The following is a 7915-nucleotide window of genomic DNA, read 5'->3' as shown; positions in this document are numbered from 1 at the left end:
AATTTGCAATTTACCACCATAGGAAGATTTGGAGGTGTTGGGTGGTGCAGATATGATGAACCAAAAACAAGGAATGTGTCTCAAATGACTATGAAATGGGAATGTGAACAGGTTAAGAGAACAGCAAACAGGGAGGAGGAATGGAATTCAGTTTGCGGTGTTAGTGTAAACCTACAATTCAGATACACGGCTAAGACATCTTGGTGCTTTTAATGGGATGGACTTGAATTCACGGTAAGCAGGTTAGTATTAGATAGAAGTACTTCGACAAGAGAAAAGGAAAAAAAGGTTCCTTGGTGGGAATGTGAACAAGTATACAATTTCAGCACAGTTAGCCAAGCAGTTCAGCGTGTACCCCAATTGGAAATAGCCCTGAAGATTGGTTGTTTATGCAGAGGACTGAAGAACAACTTAAAGGTGACCAGTCTCTGGAGAATTAACTGTCAAAGATATATGATTCCAAGTCCAGGACATCTGGTCTGGGCTATGAGTGATGGCACGTGGACATCTCATCTGCCAGTAGATGGGAAAGTTAAACAAATAACTTTGGGATTGCCTACATTATGCCCAATTTGGACAAAAAATCTCCCTTTAAGGGCAGTTTAGAAAGTTTGCATTTGACATGAGTGAAAAGATCAAAATTAGACAATGATGATTAGAATTATACAGGTACTAGAGTAAAAATTGGCTGGGCACTGGAATCTCTCTTAAATCCTATAGCATCCTACCAAAATAGAGAGTGGCTGTATAGAAAGAGGTATTCACACCCCATCTACAGTGGTCTGTAGGTCCCTGTGTAACATATCAGCCAGCACTTTGCAATTGTTGCAGCTGCTTTCCTGTGGGAGCAATCTCCAATCCCGTGCACTTGGCCTTCTCAACTCCCATTGAAAATACAAGCTGCTGGTAGAAGTTGCAGCTCTGCGTTGTGGAGCTACAAGAAAGCAGGTACAAAGACACCACCTACAGTCGTACGTTGGTCCCCATGTAGCCTATCGACAAACACTGTGTAACATTTGCAGCTGCTTTCCTGTGAGAGTTATCTCCAATCCTGCGCACTTGACCTGCTCAGTTCCCACTGAAAATACAGGCTGCCCGTAGAAGTTACAGCTCTGCGTCTGGGAGCTACAAGAAAGCAGGTACGCAGACCCCACCTACAGTGGTACCATCTGGGTTTCCAATACTGTTGACGGATCCGCAATCGTGAAAAACTTATCTACACGGGAATGCAGATAAGCAGGCGTTTCATTATTATGCAGCGCTGGGAAAACAAGAGGGATAGCTTCTCCATACATACTTCGTCGTTTTTATACGACTCTAAAAAAAATTCACATTTGCCAACACAAGCATGCATAAAATGTCCATCTATCAATGTAGTCCTTCACCTTGATTAATTACTGTTCTGGTTTAGTAAGGAGCTGCTTTTGGCTTAGTAACAGGGGGAGGTAGTTGCAGGGAAGACCCGGTAAAGAGTTTGCGGACTCTCCCCCGGCTCCTAGGTTCACACCTACCTCCAGCCCAGCTGGGCAAATCTGACTCCTCTGCGATCACTATTTAGGGGAAGGGAATTTGAAGTGCTGGCAGGAGGTGTATGAGTGATACAAGATGGAGGAGACGACACGGACACTTCAGCCAGAGAAGGAGGAAGGAAGGAGAAGCAATATACCAGAGACCCAGAGGAGCAATAAGAACTAAAACTGCAACTATTGTGGGAGCCACAGGGAAAGAGGAAAATCGGCCAATTTTGCAACCCTTAAATTTACAATTTGACAATAAAGTGTTAACATATGAATTTTTGTATGATTCAGAATGTCCCATACCCCTGATGGGGAGGGACTTGTTGTCTAAATTAAATGCACAAATTGTCTTTGAAAACGGAGACTTGTTACTAAAAATACCTGAATCAAAGACAGGACAAATATCGATGATAAAAGAAAAAACAAAGGTGCTAGATTAACCTCCAGAAGTGGAGAATACAGCGATCTCAATGGTATGGGAAACTGACATTCCAGGAAAATGAAAATTGACACATCCAGTAAAAATTGAAATAAAAGAAAACATGAAATCGGTCAGAGTAAGAAAACACCCAATAAAACCTGAGGAAAAAAAAGGATTAAATGTACTAATTGATACATTTCTGAAATTTCAAATTCTAGACGAATGCGAGTCAGAGTATAATACATCTATTTTACCAGTACGGAAACTGAATGGAGATTACAGGTTACTTCAGGACTTAAGGCCCATAAATCAGATTGTGAAAGATATACATCCAGTTGCAGTAAATCCGTATACTTACTTACAGCAAGGAGAGAAAATTATTAGTGGATTTCAGTGCTTGATTTAAAAGATGCTTTATTTTGTATCCCTTTAGAAAAGGAAAGGTGTAAACTATTTGCTTTTCAGTGGTTAAGCCCCCAAACAGGACGCAAGGTACAGTTAACACGGACACGGCTACCTCAAGGTTTCAAGAACACCCCATTTTTGGAAGACAACCAGCAAAAGAACTGGAACTTTGGACTAATGAAAAGACAGTGACACTGAGACCAGAGCATTTGCTTCTCAAATATGTGTATGACATCCTAATTGCCACAACGGGAAGATCAGTCTGCATACAGGTAACCATTGAACATTTAAACTTTTGGGGATTAAACAGGTACAAGGTATCAAAAGAAAAAGCTCAAATAGCAGTCAAACAGTGATCTATTTGGGTCTCGAAATTTCAAAAGGAGAAAGGAGGCTGGGAACAAATGGAGAGGAAGTGATTTGTGCTATTCTGGAACCACACACTGTGCATGAGTTGCGGGCATTTTTGAGAATGACGGGATGGTGCAGACTCTGGATCATGGATTATGGTCTTATAGCCAAACCATTATATGAAGCCCAAAAATCTACCCCTTTTATATGGGGCAAAGAACAGCAAGAAGCTTTCCTGAAGCTTAAAACAGCTCTGATGACAGCCTCAGCCTTAGGCTTGCCAGATTTAACAAAAGACTTTCAGTTACTTCTTCATGAATGACAGCACTTAGCTCTAGGAGTTCTGACGCAGGAACTGGGAAGCTGGAAGAGACCAGTGGGATATTTTTCTAAACAGCTGGACCTGGTGAGCAGGGAATGGCCTTTTTGCCTGCAAGCAGTAGCTTCCACTGTCACACTGATCCAAGAAGCAAGAAAGCTGACCTTGGGAAGGACTATTACAGTCTATGTCCCACATACGGTAACCATGTCTTGGAGCAAAAGGGGGGATATTAGTTCTCCCTGAGCTGAAAGATGAAATACCAGGAAATTCTCACTGTGCAGGATGATGTAGTGTTCAAAACAACCAACCTTCTAAATCCTGCAGTGTTTCTGAGCACTTCACAGGAAGAGCAACAACTGGAACATGACTGCATTTCAACCATTGAACATATATATTCCAGCAGAGAGGACCTGAATGTTGCAACTGCTAGTGGCAGTACAGGAATCAGTTCAAGTTGCAATCATGCACTGTAAAGCACATCAGACAGGGAACTCAAAGATAGTAAAATAGCACAACACAGAGTCTCACAAATGGCAATCATCCCCACTAGAACAGTAGAGCTTCTTAAGGAGGCACTAAAATATCCAGGGGAGAATGAGAAATTGGCTAAGTTAATAAATGCAGAGAAAAATTCAGAAGGGTGGTGGATGACTAGTACAGGTCAGGTAGTGTTGCCTCCCTTAATCATGACAGAGATTTTGTAAACAAAGCATAGCGAGTGTCACTGGGGTTCAGAAGCTATGATTCACCTTCTGAAAAGAAGTGTAATATCAATACAAATGTTGGAAATGGCCAAATCAGTAATGGTGAATTGTGAAATTTGTTTAAAGAACAATCCAATAGAAAAAAAAAAAAGGGTAAAGATGGGAAAAATAAAAACTGGAGTGGAACCAGTAGATTGATTTTATAGAATTACCTAAATTCAGTGGATATAAATATGGGTTGATTGGGGTTGACATCTTTTCAGGATGACCAGAAATCTTTCCATGTCACACCAATCAGGCTAAGGAAACAGTTAAATAGCTCCTGCAAGAAATTCTTCTTCCCAAAAAGATAGCCCCTGTTTCCACCTCTCATAGATGGCTACTTTCTGCCTGAGTTGTCCCAGCAGATCCTTGCTCATCCATGGAGGCCTCTTACCTCCTTTTCCTCCTTTCTTGCGCATTTGGACACACTGATCCTTGGCTTGAAGGAAGTGATGCTTGAAGATTGACCAGCTCTCATTGGCACTTCTACCATCTAGAATCACATCCCATGAGATTCGTCCAAGTAGATCTTGGAAGAGGCCAAAGTCGGCTAGCCTGAAATACAGGGTCACGGTCCTGCTTTGTGTTCTACCCCTTCCACACAGGATCTTGAACTCTACCATCTCATGGTCACTGCAGCCAAGGTTGCCTCCAACCTTAATATCCCCAACTAGGCCCTCTCTATTCGTCAGTACCAGATCCAGCAGTACAGCCTTCCTTGTTGGTTCCTCGATCATCTGGGACAGGAAGTTGTCGTCAACAATCTGTAGGAACCTCCTGGACTGCATGGACTTGACTGTGTGGCTATCCCAGCAAATATCAGGGTGGTTGAAGTCCCCCATGAGGAGCAGGGACTGTGATCCTGAGGCAGCTCGCAGCTGTTTGTAGAAGGCCTCATCCACATCCACATCCAGATCAGGTGGCCTGTAGCGGACTCCTACAACAATATCACCTGCCTTGCCCTGGCCATTAATTTTTACCCATAAGCACTCTCTCCTCATCCCCACCCAGCCACATTTCAGTACACATTAATTGCTCTCTCACATAGAGAGCAAGTCAACTGCACGTCTTGTCAGTCTGTCTTTCCTGAACAATACATAACCCTCCATGGCTGTGCTCCAGTCATGGCAGATGTGCCACCACGTCTCTGTGACCACAATGAGGTCGTAGCCCCGCATCCGCACCCACATCTCAAGTTCCTCCTGCTTATTCCCCAGACTGCATGCATTGGTGTAGAAGTTATACCACTGCCTCTGGGAGCTATAAAAAAGTACGTACACAGACCCCAACTACAGTAGTATGTAGGTCCCCGTATAGCCTAATAGCCAGTAATGTGTCATCTTGACAGTTGTTTCCTGTGGGAACTCTCGAACAGAGCGTCATTGTCCTGCTCAGCTCTCACTGAAAAAATACAGACTGTCAGAACATGTAACACCACTGCGTCTGGGAGCTACAAGAAAGCAGGTATGCATATCCCACCTACAGTTGTACGTTGATCCCCGTGTGGTCTATTAGCTAACACTTTGCCACCTTTTTAGCTGCTTTCCTGTGGGAGCTATCTCCAGTCCCTCGTACTCAGCCTTCTCAGCTTTCATGAAAAATACAGGCTGCTGGTAGAAATTCCGCCACTGCGTCAGCGAGCTACAAGAAAGCAGGTATGCAGACCCCCACCTACAGTGGTACTTTGATCCGTGTGTAGTCTATCAGCCAGCACTGTGCAAACTTTACAGGTGCTTTCCTGTGGGAGCTCTCTCCAATGCCTTGGCCTTCTCTCCAATCTCTTGGCCTTCTCAGCTCCCACTGAAAATAAAGGTGCTGGTAGAAGTTACGCCACTGTGTCTGGGAGCTAAAATAAAGCAGGTACGCTGACCCCACCTACAGTGGTACTTTGATCCCCATGTGGCCTATTAGCCAACACTTTGTGACCTTTTTAGCTGCTTTCCTGTGGGAGCTATCTCCAGTGCCTCGTACTCAGTCTTCTCAGCTTTCATGGAAAATACAGGCTGCTGGTAGAAGTTACACCACTGGGTCTGGGAGCTACAAGAAAGCAGATATGCAGACCACATCTACATTGGTACGTAGGACCCCGTGTAGCCTATCAGCCAGCACTGTTCTACCATTGCAGCTGCTTTACTAAGGAACAAATCTCCAATCCCGCACACATGGCCTGCTCAGCTCCGATTGTAAAAAATACAGGCTACCGGTGGAAATTAGATCAGAGCGTGTGGGAACTACAAGAAAACAGGTACGCAGATCCCACTGATATTGATACATAGATCCCGTTTAGCTTAACAGCAAACACTGTATCACCTTTTCAACTGCTTTCCTGTGGGAGCAATGTCCGATCCACCAGCACAGCAGACAGCACTTTTCCACTGTGATAATTTGACCCTGGCTAGATGCCAAATGCCCAACACACCGCTCTATCCCCCAGCAAACCAGGGAAGGAGATAAAATATAATGGGAGTCTTGTAGGTTTACATAAAAGCAGTTGAATAAAGAAACAGCAAAGCCACGCGCACGTGAGGCAAAGAAAAAGCAGATAAAGCTGTTACTCTCTACTTCCCATCTGCAGACGTGTCTGGCCACCTCCCGAGAAGCAGGACATCAGTACACGTAGCAGTTACTTTTGGAAGGCCAGAAATGAATCTTGCCTCCCTTTCCTGCTCCTCTCCCCCAGTTTATATTACTGAGCTGATGTCATATGGTATGGAATATCTCCTTGGTAAGCCTGGGTCAGCTGTTCTGGCCATGGTCCCTCCCAAGATTGTGCTCACTCACAGTTATTGGTGAAGGTGGGGGAAGGAATACTGGAGGGACAGTCCTGATGCTGTGCGAGCAGTAGTCATAATATTGATATCAACAGTAAGCACAGCACTGCAAGAGCTGCTGTGGAAAGTAACTACCATCCTAGACCCACTACAATCTCCACCCTTTATTCCATACCATTTATGTCATGCTCAGACAAACCATCCTAACAACCCATATACATTCTTATGTACTCTCATTAACCAGTAACCCCACTCTTCAACACACAAACATCATTCTTGTATTCCCTCTTCCACCTTGCATCAAACAACATTCTTCTATCTTTCATCCTCTGTAGATGTTCACTGGGGCAGGCCATAACTTAGGTCTCATTCATCAAGACTGATATCCAGGCCTGGGGAAAGAGTGTGTTCAGTGTTGGGCACCAGCACCGACTTGGTTTGTCCACTTGTCCGGTTTTCTTGTCCCATCCTTTCTAATCACTCACCAAGTACATCCAGGCTCTTGAGCAAAGACAATCCCACAAATGGTTGTGCCCTTTCCCATGGGAGGTGCAACCCATACTGCCTTCCCCAGCCACTTCCCTGGGTGCACTACAGGGACCTTATCTCTTCCCACAGTATGTAGTGGTTTTGTTTGGGCAGGACCAGGACGGTTAGTTGAACCTCTGCTGTTAACCAGTCAAGTGGCCTCTGATAAATTTTTATCCCACTGCTTCCATGCCCCATTGCCCAGTGCTCTCAACATGGTCTTAAGTAATCCTTTATATCTTTCAATCTTTCCAGAGACTTGTGGGTGATAGGGGATGGGGTATATCCACTCAATGCCATGTTTCTTTGCTCAGGAGTTTATGAGATTATTTAGAAAATGAGTCCCATTATCTGATTTAAGTCTTTCTGGAGTACCGTGTTACCACAAAACTTGTCTTTCAACACCCAAGACAGTATATCAGGCGGTGGCATGGTTTACATAGTATGTTTCCAACCAACCAGTAGTTGCTTCCACCATGGTGAGTATATAACGCTTGCCTTGGTGTGTTCATGGCAGAGGTCCAACATAGTCAATTTGTCAGGCCTCACCATATTGAAAACCCAGCCATCAGCCTCTGTTCCAGGGAGACTTGATTCCTGTGGCTCGCTTGATTGCAGCATGTTTCACATTTGTGAGTGACCTGTGTAATGGCTTCCATGGTCAAGTCCACCCCTCGATCACGAGTCCATCTATATGTTGCATCTCTTCCCAGATATCCTGATGTTTCATGGGCCCACTGAACTATAAATAGTTCTCCTTTACGCTCCCAGTCTAGGTCCACCTGAGCTACTTCAATTTTGGCAGCTTTATTTACCTGTTGGTTGTTCTATTGTTCTTCAGTGGCATGGCTTTT

Source organism: Colius striatus, chromosome W, assembly GCF_028858725.1.
Source record: "Colius striatus isolate bColStr4 chromosome W, bColStr4.1.hap1, whole genome shotgun sequence".
Taxonomy (NCBI): Eukaryota; Metazoa; Chordata; class Aves; order Coliiformes; family Coliidae; genus Colius; species Colius striatus.
This window is presented reverse-complemented; position numbering follows the sequence as displayed.